The following is a 13,974-nucleotide window of genomic DNA, read 5'->3' on the forward strand; positions in this document are numbered from 1 at the left end:
TTTATCTTCATCTGGATTTTTAAAACGGTCTGCAAAATGACCTGGGCCGAATGAAGAAAATATATGCGTTTTAAGGATCCTAAAATTGCGGAGATGAAGAGGTTAAACGCTGTGATTTTGTGTTGATTGCTTCACATCAGACATCTTGACTTGATGATACTGTTTAGGAATAATAAAACTCCAGGTCTCCATCTATCTTCCATATGTCCAAATTGATTTGAGTGAAAGATGAAAGAGCAATGCTGAATTGTCTCTGGACTGACATTAAAGACGCTGTTTGGAAGACATCGTTGCTCCTATTATTTGGATTTTGCAGGGCGCTCTTGAATAACATTTAATGGCTTTCACATCTGTAAAAGACAGTTTTTACAGTTAATTTAGGATCTAGTTTTCAGCAGAACAACTACGTTTGCAGGCAGTAAAACCTGGCTTCTAATTATCCTTGCTTAAAATGCTACCAATTAATTTTATACTGCTGTGTACCGCGCACGTTTCAGACTGAGGTCTCTGCCTCCACGATAATGTCACATGTAGAGGTGCTCATGGATTACAGCCGGACACGCAGGCACAATGGCTGTCATTCCCTCTACCTCCCCCGGACTTTCACTTTACTAGGCTGCAAAGAAGGACGCCGGTTCCTGGTTGTGCTGTGGGCCAGAGGAGAGGGGGGAGGTTCACATATGGGGAAGCAATAATGATTGGATGGAATTTACCAATGATTGTTTTTCCTGAAGACCTCAGGAGTTTCCGTAATGTGACAGTGTTAAGTTTTGAATCCGGGTGGGGAAAAAGGGTGCAGGAGCCCTTTTAGAAATGGGCACCTATTATAACAGCCCAATTAGGGGCAAGAAACTGAAATTTGGTCGCACAGAGGCTGCCTCTATCGGGCGCCTCCAAGCCCTGAAATGTGCCTTCTCTGCTGCGTATTGTGGCTTTGTGGTGGTGGTGGTGGGGGGGTGTTAAGGTTTAGGAGGGAGGGTATGGTTAGGTGCCATGAGGGGTTTAGGCACCACCAGGGAGGGGTCTTAGGGTTTGGCACCACCAAGGGGGGTCTTAGGCCTCTTTCACAGTGTGACGTCAAAGTCGCACGTTAGAAAATGTTATAACGCAGACTAACGCACAGCAATACAAAGTCTGTACAACATTCTCAGTGCACACATTGCGTTGTGTGTAACGTGTAGCAATATTTAGAGAGTGCTGCATGTTGTGCGTTTAGCAATATATTTGCTGCGTTGTGTGTTGCACATGCTCAGTAAGGTTTTTTTTTTTTTTTTTTAAATGGAACGCATGCGCCGTTTTTGTCCTATCAGTATGCGACCGAAACAGAGCACCAAGAGACACATAACGTAGTACAAAATAACGTCCAATTTTATAACCTACATGTGCTGCGTTAGGGGCACGTTGTGCGACTTTAACGTCGCATCAAACGCAACGCCCCACTGAAAGAGGCCTTAGGGTTAGGCATCGGAAGAGGGAGGTTTCTGTGTGAGAGTAGAATTAGGTTTAGCCATAGTAAAATATAGGCAAACATTACCAATATTTTACTATCGGAATCCAGCGGTAAAATATCACTAATTCTACTAGCTGCAATCCCTTGTGCACTTTTTTCTAGGCACCTTTTTTTCATGTATAAGTAAATTTACCACTATGGATTAGAGAATTGCAGTAGCTGATATTATTATTTTAGCATATTTCTTTTGTGTTCATAACCAACAATAGCTTTATAAAAAAAAAAATCTTGCTTGAAACAAAAGCTTACATAATCCCTTTAGTAGCTTTTTCGCTCCACCCGGTAATAGTTTATGACCAGAAGAGGCTGTTGCTTTATGCTAGGTACACACCATACAATTTTCTGTTATTTACCTGTCAAATCAATTTTTTTCCAACATGTCCGATCTGAATTTCGATCGATTTTAAATTTTTATTTTCCAATCGTGTGTTTGATCGTTAGAACTGATCGAAAAATTGATTTAGAAAAAATCTAAAAAAAACTATTTAAAAAACGATCGTAAAATCGAAAGATTTATTTAAATTAAGATCGGACATGTTGGAAAAAATCTGACTGGTAAATCTAACAGAAAATTGTACGGTGTGTACCAAGCATTAGGGACAGATTTATAAACACACACAAAAGCAGTGATATGTATTTATCGCTTTATTATATTTTTTTTTTGTGTCTGTTACCTTTGGTTATGAAAGTTATGGATACAGAAGGGCAACTAGTATATAAATAGCAGCCATAAGGCTAGTTTTCCACTGTACATGCTTTGCCACATCTTGCAGATCCTTTGCAATAAAAAAAAAAAAAAAAAAAAAAATGCCCCATTTAAACTGATGCGATTAGATTTTCTGCCAAATGTAGGCATGGCGCATGCTGTATTTTTTCTCCGTTTAGGTTAGTCAATGGGAATGCTAGGAAACCGCACACCAAGCAGGGTGCTATCCGATTTAATGCTTTGCATTCTACTGAATCATCATAAACGGCTACATGAAAATTGTGCCTAGAAGCACAAAAAACTTTTTTTTTGTGTAAATGTGAAAAAAAAATGCAATCGCATTTTAACAGCTGAGAGCAAAGCATTGCAGTTTTCACAGTGAAATTTGCACAGCCTCTAAGCAGGGATCATAGAGACTTCATTGTAAACCTAGTCACTGCATCTCTGTACTACAGCTTGTGTTTTGTTTTTTTTTGTTTTTTTGTTTTGTTTGTTTTATCAAAAATGTAGATACACTATAATGGTTATGTATTCGTCTGTTTAGGTCTGAAGACTTTCACGACTGCCAGCAGAAAAAAGTCTATTTTCAGTCAGAAAATACGTGCAATATGCAGAGCAGGAAGGTAGAACTGCAAGGTAGAGCTTAGAAATAGAAGAAATGAATAGTATAATTATAATTGAGCTGTATAATTACAGATTATACATAGAAATCACTTCGGACAATAACTATTATCTGTATTGGACTAATAACATCTGCAGCCAAAATAATTGAATGGGAACCTAAAGTGTGAGAGAGAGATATGGAGGATGACATATTTAAATTTTTGTGACCAAAAAATTATAAAAGATTTTTCTGATTTGTGAAAATTTGCTTGTAAATTTATTTTATGCTAATTTTTGTATGCATAAATTTGCATTAGTGAAATAGAACAATCTGCCTAGTAACAGCTTAGTCATGACTGCTGACAACCTCCTGTAACCATGGATTTAATGTGAATTTTCGCATTGCTATGCGTTGCCTATGTAAAGTATTGTACGCAAATCGCATGCAATGTCTGAAAAAATGATGCATGGCGCATTGAATGGAAAAGTGCCTCATTCACTACCATATGTTGCCAATGCATATTTGCGAAAAATCTTTAACAAAACGCACAAGTGGAAACCTAGCCTTAACCACAGACCCTGAACAAGCATGCAGATCAGAGGTTTATGATAAAAATCTGACTGGATTAGTTGCATGCTTGTTTCAGGAGTGTGATTCAGACATTAGTGATCAACAGGACTGCCAGGCAACTGGTACTGTGTAAAAGGAAATAAATGTCAGCCTCATATCCCTCTCACTTCAAGGACACCTGAACTGTCAGGGATATGGTGGCTGCCATATGTATTCCCTTTTAAACATTTCCAGTTGCCTGGCTGAACCTTCTGGTCAGTAGTGTCTGAATCACACACCTGAAACAAGCATCCGGCAAATGCAGTCAGACTTCAGTCAGAGCACCTGATCTGCATGCTTGTTCGGGGTCTATGGCTAGATATATTAGAAGCAGAGGATCAGCAGGACTGGTATTGTTTAAATATTAAATATGGCAGCCTCCATATCCCTCTCAAATCAGATTCCCTTTAACTCTAAGATAGCTGAAGCTATGCACTGTCGGAAAACAAATGATTCTACTGATGTGATAAAGGGTGTGACTCCAGAAAACGAATCTGCTAAAAAACTAAGGTTTTTTTGTTGTTGTTTTTTTAGTCCAAATAAAGAGCATCACCTTTTACTACTCAACCTTTCTTTAATTATGCATAAATGGAGATGTGGGTAAGTAATGTAGCCTTCAGCGTACATAAATTGATGCGTACATCATCTGTCTTTTTGTGCCATCTAGTGGCAATGCAGATATTTGCATCAGTATCCATGCTTGCATAGCATTCATTTACAGACCTGGGCTGATATCCTAATAACGCTTCTCCTGAGTTTTCTCCTAGGATATATTTTCAAACCTTGCCAATAAAATACAGTGTTTTTTAAAGCTCCTGCTCAGCAGGGGCGTAACTAGAAATCACTGGGCCCCCTGCAAAACTTTGGATGAGGCCCCCTCTCCCCTTGCTTTCTGCACTGGTTAACTGAGAACCAATGCTATTCAATTGGCTAGTGCACACTTGAATGTGTTTTCCCCATGCAGATAAAAACTGACAGCAGTGAAGGGACTAGGAACATTTTCTCTAATTACATAAGCCTTTGAAAGCTTGGTTTTGCCTTTCCTCAAGCAATCGACCGAGTCCCTGCTGGACCCGTTTCAGTTTGCATATAGAGCAAACAGGTCTACTGACGTTGCCATAAATATATGCCTGGAGCTTGTAAATGAACACCTGGACAGACCTGACTCATACGCCAGGATCCTTCTACTCGACTTTAGCTCGGCGTTTAACACCATCAGAGTCCACCCCACCCTCCGCCTCTGGATCACGGACTTCCTAAGTAATAGATCCCAGGCCGTCAAGCTAGACACTATCCTCTCACAACCAAGGACCACCAATACAGGGGCCCCCCAAGGTTGCGTACTGTCGCCGTTCCTATTTGCCCTATACACTATTGCAGGTCCACTGCGGACTCCGTCAAAGTCCTCAAGTTCGCCGACGACACCACCATCGTTGGCCTCATCTCGGGTAATGATGAGCAGGAGTATCGCCACCAGATTGACAGAATTTGCCACTGGTGTAGGAAGAACGGGCTGGTCCTCAACACTACAAAACTGGTCGAAATGATTGTCGATTTTAGGAAACGCGCCACCACCCCACCCCCGATCAGCATTGACGGCATGGTAGTTGAGAACGTCCCCTGTGCACGCCTCCTTGGCACGACAATTTCTAAGGACCTGACATGGAAAACCAACACTACCTCAACCCAGAAAAAAGCCCAGCAGAGGCTATTTTTCCTACGCCAACTAAAGAAGTTCGGTATGGCCCGCGAGCTTCTACACTGCCACAATTGAATCTGTCCTCTGCTCTTCCATCCTGGTCTGGTATGCTGGATCCACCGCCAGCGACAGACACAAACTGCAGAGGGTCATCAGATCAGCGGAGAGAATCATCGGGAAACCACTCCCCTCTCTTAACCAGATTTTCAACTCTAGACCAGGGACGGATCTAGACCAAGTTGCCCCAAATTGCGCCTGGGGCAAGGTCAGGCTTTGGCGCCTAAACTGCCATTCCCCATCCAAATTTTTCCGCCTTTTTAAGAATTCAACAAATTGCGCCTGGGGCAAGAGACCCGCTTGCCCCCCCCCTAGATCCGTCCCTGCTCTAGACTGCGCTCCAGAGCTCAAAAAATCGCTAATGACCCGTCTCACCCAGGTTTCCGCTTCTTTAGTAGGCTCCACCTAGGCCGGAGATTCCGATCCATCTACACCAAGACCACAAGACACAGGAACAGTTTCTTCCCCTCAGCCGTAAATTATCTGAACTCTTAGAACTCTTAGATCCCTCCTCATCCTACCACGACAAGTGGTGTCTGGTAGCACCCAGCCTGACCGCACGGGTGCACACTTCACATATATGTGTTCAAATGTGTCCAAATGCTGTAACTTTACCCTTAATATTGTCTGTCTGCTTACATATGTGTATCGTTATGTCCTGCTCGTTCTCACACTAGCCCTGTACTTGCCAAACCCAATTCCGGGCACGGCCCAGCCGTGCTTGGCGAAATAAAAGATTCTGATTCTGAGCTTTTGTGATAAAACATGCGCACACACACACACACACACACACACACACACACTGCAAAAAAAACGCATACAGAAAACCGACAGAGAGTGTGCTTCCAGCCTCAGCTTATTACACTCACTATGTCCATCTCTGATGGAGCAGACCTGACTCTGCAGACTTCAGCATTACTACAGCACTTAGGGGAATGGTAGAGAGTTTGGGGGCAGGGTGCTCTACACAAGAGTCTGCTGCAAACTGAATAGTAATTGTCTACAATTCTTTGCCTACAAAACTTTGTATAATTCATTATCAGTGGCTAAGCAGATGCTTTCATAAGAACAATTGTGCAGAGAACAGAAAGCTTTTTCTCTCTGTGCCCATATTACTCAAGCATCACTACAGTACACAGCACTTGGGGAGGGTTAGAGAGGCTGGTGATATGGTAGAGCAGTGCTGTACACAAGACTCTGCTAGACTTTGCTAAACACTGAATAAGGAACAGAACTGCAGAGCTTTGTATGATTCCTTATCAGTGGCTGAGCAGATGCAGTCATTAGGACATTTGTGCAGAGGGCAGAAAGTTTATTTTTCTCAGGACAGGTGAAAGAAACTTCTCCCCCCATGGGGCCCCCTGCGGCTTCTGGGCCCCACTGCGGCTGCACCCCTTGCAGGGTCTATTGTTACGCCCCTGCTGCTAAGTAAGAAATGACTAGAAATACGTTATTACTTTACCTACTGCCTAATGCTGAAGTTCTTGGTTTTTTTCCTTTTTCCTTCTTTTTTTTTTTTTTAAGATGAAAAATTATCTTCTAGGAGAAAACTCAAAAGAAAAGTGAATTGGATACGGGCCATAGATATTAAGAAATATGTCTGTTTTGCAAGTGGCTATTTGCTGGTATCAAAAGGTGCATCACCAGGCCGGCTCCGAATGGCCTCGAATCAGAGGTGTGCTGAGCCCCCCCCCCCAGAGACTGCAAACGCACCTTAAACCCAAACAGAAGCTTTGCATATACACCAAAAGCAAAGCTGTTAAGTGGGAGCAGCTGACCAAAAATGAATTAAATTAGTACATAGCAAGGAAATGAGCAGCACTACTTAAAAACAGACAAGTGCCTACCTGCAAAAGAGTGCAAGCCCCACTTGTGGGATATAATACACACCGAGCATACACATGACCTGTCTACCACTGGAGGATGTTGGTTTCCGTAACAGCTTGCATGCAACCTATTAAGTACTCGTCCCTCCCACTGCGAAGAAGTCAATCCTCCATGGGAGGGGACCTAACACTAACTAAATCCTAACCTATGTATATGCATAGCCTGGGTGCGGCTAATCAAGTAAAATCGAAAATTGAAAATTGCCCACTTAACAGCTTTGCTTTTGGTGTATATGCAGAGCTTCTGTTTGGGTTCAAGGTGCGTTTGCAGTCTCTGGGGGGGCTCAGCGCACCTCTGATTCGAGGCCATTCGGAGGCGGCCTGGTGATGCGCTGATCAACCTTTTGCGCAATTTTCGATTTTACTTGATTAGCCGCACCTAGGCTATGCATATACATAGGTTAGGATTTAGTTAATGTTAGGTCCCCTCCAATGGAGGATTGACTTCTTCGCAGTGGGAGGGACGAGTACTTAATAAGTTGCATGCAAGCTGTTACAGGAAACCAACATCCTCCAGTGGTAGACAGGTCATGTGTATGCTCGGTGTGTATTTTATCCCACAAGTGGGGCTTGCACTCTTTTGCAGGTAGGCACTTGTCTGTTTTTAAGTAGAGCTGTTCATTTCCTTGCCAAGACAAGTATAATGCATATCTTTCTGAAATGGCAGTCTAGGTGTAGTGATCCAAAATATTATTATTTGTGATGCTGGAATCTTCTGCAGCACTTTACTCGGTACATAGTCGCTAAATATTCCCTTATTGGGTTTACAGTCTAATTCATGAAATCAGTCTTTTTCTCTACTATGGTCTAAGGCCAATTTTGTGGGGGAAAAGGAGTCTGAAGCCTCCAAAAATACCTGTTTTTACTCGTCAGTTCTCATTAACTGCCATAGCTGAAACGCCACATTCCCACTGCTGAACGTTAAATAATACCCCCAAAATCCCCGGGGCAAAATTCCACGGCTTTCCAGGTTGTGGATTTTGCTGCCCGGGGAAGCAGAGCTTTGCACTGTAGCTCTGCCTCCATTCGCGTTATTCTCCGCGGATCTCCACTTCTCCCCGCCCCCTCAGTGAAAGAAGACTGAGAGGAACGGGGAGAGGCAGAGATTGACGCAAGTAGAAGCAGGAATACTGCACAAAACTCTGCCTCTTCCAGGAAGGAGCCTGACATTTGTCCCGGGGATTTAGGGGGTATTAATTGAGCGTTCAGCGGCGGAGATGTGTCGTTTCAGCTACGGCATTAATGCTGAAGAAAACTGACAAGTAAAAACAGGTATTTTGGAGGCTTCAGACTCTCTTTAAGACTGCTTTTACACTTGTGTGTTGCGGTGATCCTACACCACAAGAATTCGTACTCCTATGCCTCTGCTCCCTCTCATAGACGTACATCCTGCTGGACAGACAGTGAGTCACTGGGGATCACCAGTGATGGGAGGTGAATGTGCGCTGCACCGCTCTCCCATCATTTACACTTACTGCGTCTCCATAGACTTGCATTACTGATCAATCCGTGCTGTAGGCACGGATCATGAGGTAACGCACTTTTGTCTTTGCAACTGGATTGCAGCGATTTGAATACTTGTCGAATCATGTCACATTGATTATGTTTCCATAGACTTTCATTGATTTAGTGGCCTCTTGTGGTAAAAAAGTAAAAAAGATAAAAAAGTAGAAAAGATTATCTTATCTTCTCTAGATTGACGATCTTTGCAGATGACGTCAGACGTCACGCACACAGCCATGTTACTAGGCAACCACATGGTGCACGGAAGACAAGCTGAGGCCACGGACAGGTAATGTATCACTTTCACTGGCCACCGGGGGGACATTTAACATTAGGGGGGATAGCATTGAGGCAACCAGATGCGGCGTCCTAAGTAGAGATGTTGCGAACTGTTCGCTCGGCGAACATCTCTGGGGCTTTTACTACTTCCGGGTCGCACTGACCCGGAGTAGTACGCCTGCGCTGCCCGGCGAAGCGCGTCCTAGATCGCGCTCCTGTTGCCGGGCACTCTCTGTGCATGTGCGTGACGTCGTTCATGACGTCACACACATGCGCAGAGAGTGCCCGACAACAGGAGCGTGATCTAGGACGCGCTTCGCCGGGCAGCGCAGGCGTACTACTCCGGGTCAGAGCGACCCGGAAGTAGTAAAAGCCCCATGTATTCAGAGATGTTCGCCGGCGAACAGTTCGGGAACCGTTCGCTACATCTCTAGTCCTAAGGCCGATTCCTGATCAACCTCAGCATTAAATTTATCGGGAATCAGCCTGTGGTGAATGGGCAGCCAACAGATCTCCCTCTGATCATATTCGATCAGGGAGAAATTTCTTTTGGTCGAATCTGCTCATCATTGCTAGATTCCTGGCTACCTTATTTGTTGTTGTGAGGAACATCTATAGCAAATCTGGGCAAGTTACTAAAGGACAGAGACCTAAGGTTAGAAATAAAGTTCAGGATAGTTAAAGCTACGGTCTTTCCATTAGTGACATATGGTTCTGAAAGTTGGACTATAAACAAGGCCATGCATGGCAAAATTGACGCGTTTGAGTTATGGAGTTGGAGAAGACTATTGAGAGTTCTCTGTACAGCTAGAAGACCTAACCACCTAGTACTTAAATTAATAAAACTAGTGTTCACTACAATAACCATAACATTTCTATAGTGCTCTTCTCCCATAGGACTCAAAGCGCTTAAGCTCTGTCAGATTCAGTAGTTGGTAGTAGGATGAAGTATTAACACAAACTGATCTGGTGGGTTTTCAGTCTGGATTTAAACACGTCCAGGGTCGGAGCTGTCCTGATCTGCTGAGGTAAGGAGTTCCAGAACGTAGGAACAGCATGCAGAAGGCTCTGGGACAGGACTAATGCTATGGTGAAAACTCAAATTCACAGTCACATAATGAGAATAGCAGATTTTTTAGAGTAGTACTAAATGCTTGGGAAAAAATCTTGACAGCAAAGGCTTAAGCAGGCCATACAGTCACCGATTTCTCCCATCAATATACGGCCCATTGGATCATTCTGGTCGAATCTGTGAGAAATCTGTGCAGCATTTGGCCTGCTCAATCCAGCAGTTTACAGGCAGAATTGCTTGATTGGGTCGACTTGTCCAGACGGAAAATTTCAGGTTGATTGGCAGCAGATCAGAAGAGCATTACTAGTGGCGTTCGATTCAGCAACCTACCAAGGTATTTTCAGATGTCCCCTGCATGGCCCAATCTCGGCTTCTCCCAGGCGTCTTCTTCACTTCTGTGTCCCCGAGCGCCTGTTTGACGTAATGCAGGGGATAGGCATTATGGATGGGCCTCAAGTGAAAACTGAGCAGTCGGCAGGAAGAAGCAGAGACCGGGGCCACACTGCGGACAGGTGCAAACTTCGTGGTAGGGGGTGCAGGTGGAGGAAGATTGGGTTGGAACTGGGATACAGAAGAAATGCACAGATTTTCAGAGATTTAATGCTAAAATCGATTGAGAATCTGTAGTGTGGGGAGGGAATCGAGCAGACATCCCTCTCCGATCATTATCTGATCACAGAAGGATTTTTGCTGGCCTTATTGACCAGTGTATGGCCATCTTTAGATAGATTAAACAAAGTGTAAGGAGGACTAGATGGAACAACCGATCATTTCTGAATGAGTATATTAGTATTTGAAATCCGGTGTACACCTTGTTGAAAGTAAGGTCACTATGGGGCCGTAAGTCTATAATGGGTAAACTGTTTTGGATGTTTGCTTGCACATTAGGTCACTATAAAACAATAGAGCATTACAAATTAACCAATATTAGCCTTGCATAGTTAACTAAAGAAGGTAAACTGATACTCAGAGACACAAGAGGATGTAAAAGGGTTTAAAAGGAGAAGAAGTTGTGCATTACCCTCTAAAAGGATTAGACCAAACTAGGCCAAGAAAAAATGATTAGTAATTAGTGACAGAGCATTCCGTGGGCCCATTGCCCACTGTCTGAGGGCTGGTGCACTCCAAGGGTAGTGTTTTCAAAACCGCTTCCGCCTGTGAAAACGCTTGGCTAATGTATCTTAATGGGATGATGCACACCAGCGGTCTGAGATTTTTAGCAAACCGCAAACGTGGCCCCTGCAGCATTTTTGCGGTTTGCAGATGCGTTTCTGACTCAATGTAAAGTATAGGAAAAGCTCAAACCGCTCTGAAAACCGCTAGATCAGAGCTGTTTTCTAAGCTTTATTGTTACAGAAGCTGTTCAGTAACAGCTTCACTGTAACAATATATGAAATCTGCTACACAAAAACGCTCCCAAAAAACGCTAAACATGTTTAGAAAACCTCTCTAAACATGCCTAGAATCCGGCTGATGCTCTGCTCCTTCTTTTCTTAGGGTGTTCTTCCATTGTCATGGCTACCCACAGCGGTGTCTGTCAATGACCAGCTGGAATTTTAACTACAGCCGGCATGGACAGGCACCTACCTTCCTATCTTGGCATCTGATATCATCCAGAGGCATGAACCTAGGCAACCACACAATTGCTAAGTGTGGCTGCAATAAACCTAATTCCAGTGGGAGGTCCAGCTGTGGGGCTAGACAAGTGAAGCCATTATGCATATACTGTAAACAAGAGTAAGGAGGTAATGGGCAAATCCTATCTGAATATCCAATAAGCTGAGAACATTGTGAACCTCCACGATACTATAACAGGTTATTCATGTGTAATGTGCATGTTATAATAATATTGCAGATCTGGGGAACGTCCTGACATAGCTGTTGTATGTATGGGGCTCATTTAAAGAGACACTGAATCGAAAAAAAAGTTGATATTATGATTTGTATGTGTAGTACAGCTAAGAAATAAAACATTAAGATCAGATACATCACTCTAATTGTTTCCAGTACAGGAAGATTTAAGAAACTCCAGTTGTTATCTCTATACAAAAAGCCATTATCTCTACGACTTTCAAAGTCGTGGAGAGGGCTGTCTTCTGACTTTAATTATCTCAACCGTTAGTTAATTTTTTACTTTTCCTCTGACAGAGGAGAGGTCATTAGTTCAGACTGCTGTGAAAGAATCATTTTGAATGCAGAGTGTTGTGTAATCTGCACATATTAGAGAATGATGCAATGTTAGAAAAACCACTATATACCTGAAAATAAAAATATGAGAATATTCTCTTTGCTGCTAATCTTCTAGTAATTATTCATAGTACATAACCAATTCATTATATCATATATTTTTTTCGCTTCAGTGTCTCTTTAACTAGCATTGTCTCTTACTGCTTCTTGCTGTAGTTACTTTGTTGCTGTTGGTTTGCTTAAGTAATCCCAGACACTAATGGTTTTTGCTCAGAACACAAATTAGCCACAACCTCAAAACCACTGACCAGTTAAGTGAATACCATTGATCTTCTATCAATGGATGGGATATGTGCACTAAATGAATGGGCATTTTAAATGGAGAATTCATTTTCCAACTTCCATGCAAATTATGTGAAGCTTATAATTAGGTCAAATTAGGACAGTAGGTATTTTTCAATTTCTTTGTGGAAAATACTGAAATTTTTTTGTACTAAAACAATATATAATTTAAAGTATTATTGAATAAAGATAAAACGTGCCTAAAATTGGGCTTTAGAAAAGGAAATGCCTAGTGCTGGATTTACCATAAGGCACTATAGGCACGTGCCTACAGGCGCCTGATGATGGAAAGGCCGGCTCACTCCCCTCTCCGAGCAGGGCTGTGGAGTCGTGGAGTCGTGGAGTCGGAGTCGGGGCAATTTTGGGTGCCTGGAGTCGGGGAAAAAAATGCTCCGACTCCTAATGAATTTAAACTGTAATTAAAATAGAAAATATGATAAAATGTTCTATTTCTCAGATAATGGTCATCATAAATAATTTATACATACAGTAATAGCTGTGCTTAGTCCACAAAAATGAAATAAACCAATCAATAAAGCAGTCCCCGGATTTTTAAAGTCAGATATACACATCTGATTGTGACTGTATATATGATGTGTACACAGGAATCTCTTATATATACTAAATAACATCTATGCTGTAAGAATAAAGCCTGATGTGTAGCCGTGCCACTAATAGAGATGGTCAATGAGATGGAAATAATTCTGCGTTGATGCTGATTTATGCAAATGTACGCACTCTCTTTGCTCATGCAATCAAATAATTTGATATGTTGTTAAAATTTGGTTTGGTGACAACAAATTAAATGTTACCTGAGAAGGATGAAAATAAAAGTTTCAGGCCCCGTTCACACTGCACGCGTTTCCAGCCGCGTTTTGGAAACGCGTGCATGAGGCAGACACGCACGACATTAGACAGTGCATAGTGACCTGTGCGGTCCGGGAACGCATGCTGCACGCATTTTTTGTAAAAATGCGTGGCTGTCCCATTCACTTTTCAGTGATGGGATCAGCCACGCAACGCACACAAACGCGGATGGCGTGCGTTCGTACGCGTTGCGTTCTGCACGCATGGCCACCCGCGTTTGTGATGTGAATGAGATCCAGGTGGCGGAGGAGGATAGCGAGGGACTGATTAGCCCGAAGGAGACTGGAGGAAGCTCCAGGTATGTATAAAACTTTAATTTCATCTGTCTCAGGTTTACTTTGTTACACAGTAGTACTATACTCTACATATGCACTATTCACAGAGCTGCAGGAAATCCACTGAGAATGTTGTGCACATTGAACACAGAAGTGTTGTCTATCACCCATAAACCTGGTTTAGATTGTGCATGAAGAATGTGTAATAGAGGAAGAATCTCCTTATTCCCCTGCAGAGTACCTGCACATCATTCTTACATGTACCCACAGTTACATTGCCTAGGGCCTAATAGATGTTCTTAGTTCCGGCCTGTACCTTTTACAAGTACTCTTACCAAGGACTAGTTGTAGTCTATGACTAAAGGGAATAAATATAGT

At 42.8% G+C, this 13,974-nt stretch overlaps 1 protein-coding gene across 1 annotated transcript in view; it reads left to right on the plus strand.

Annotated features, from left to right (window-relative positions):
- Positions 1 to 13,974, plus strand: part of STX18 (syntaxin 18) — a 205,193-nt gene that overhangs the window by 105,363 nt on the left and 85,856 nt on the right. The gene's annotated exons all lie outside the window — the stretch shown is intronic.

The sequence above is a fragment of the Hyperolius riggenbachi genome, chromosome 1, assembly GCF_040937935.1.
Source record: "Hyperolius riggenbachi isolate aHypRig1 chromosome 1, aHypRig1.pri, whole genome shotgun sequence".
NCBI lineage: Eukaryota > Metazoa > Chordata > Amphibia > Anura > Hyperoliidae > Hyperolius > Hyperolius riggenbachi.